This window comes from Mus caroli, chromosome 2 (genome assembly GCF_900094665.2).
Source record: "Mus caroli chromosome 2, CAROLI_EIJ_v1.1, whole genome shotgun sequence".
In the NCBI taxonomy this organism is placed as follows: Eukaryota; Metazoa; Chordata; class Mammalia; order Rodentia; family Muridae; genus Mus; species Mus caroli.
Genome location: NC_034571.1, coordinates 30,664,198 through 30,665,245, shown reverse-complemented (window position 1 = coordinate 30,665,245; position 1,048 = coordinate 30,664,198).

The following is a 1,048-nucleotide window of genomic DNA, read 5'->3' as shown; positions in this document are numbered from 1 at the left end:
CCTGGCTGTCCTGGAACTCACTCTGTAGACCAGGCTGGCCTTGAACTCAGAAATCCGCCTGCCTCTGCCTCCTGAGTGCTGGGATTAAAGGCGTGTGTTGTTTTTTTAAAGGAGAGCTGGTAATGGGGGACAAAGGTTGAGGACTGGCTCTTGTTATTAACCATCCCTGGACCCAGCATGAAGTTGTACAAATCAATTTTAACATTTCACTTGGCCCCAAAAACTTGTGTTTGATAGAAAAATCTGACAGCATAGGCTGGCCTCAAATTTATCCTCCTCCTGCCTCAGTGTCCCAGTGTGCTAGGATTATAGACATGTGCTATATCATGCTCCTCTCTCCCCCTTTTAGGAAGTATGAATGGGAGTAAGACAGATGATGTAGAAAGAATCTCAAGGTGTAACTGTGAACTTGCTATAATCCTCCTGCCTCAGCCAGCCTCCTGAGTGAAGGACTAAGTAGCATAAGCTACCAAGCCCAAGCTGGGTTCAAAATGTATCAGGTAGTGTACAAAAATGAGTCTCAAGAGTGAGACGGGGGCTGGAGAAATGGCACTGCTCTTCCAGAGGTCCTGAGTTCAATTCCCAGCAACCACATGGTGGCTCACAACCATCTGTAATGGAATCCAATACCCACAGTGGACTCAAATAAAATCTTAAAAAAACAAAAGAGTGAGATTGAGGGAGGGGGGCTGGCAAGGTGGCCCAGTGGGTAAGTGCTCTTCCGAAGGTCCTGAGTTCAATTCCCATACCACATTAGCACTGGACAAAAATCTTCACTGATCAAGACTCACTCTCAAAAATAAACAGTCAATTAAAAAAAGTATGCTTCCATTATTTGGTTCTAACAGAAGATGGTTTTTATACATCTTTATGATCAGCAAATCATTCTTAACCTCGAGTCCTTGACCATATTTGGCCTTAGAGATCTAAATCTGAGTAGTAAGTAGAGCACTCTACTGACCAACTGAGCCAAGTGAAGTGTCCAGTCTGCAAGATCATGATAAACCCCAGGGATTTTTGCCTACAGCTGGGGAAGACAGGCCTCAGA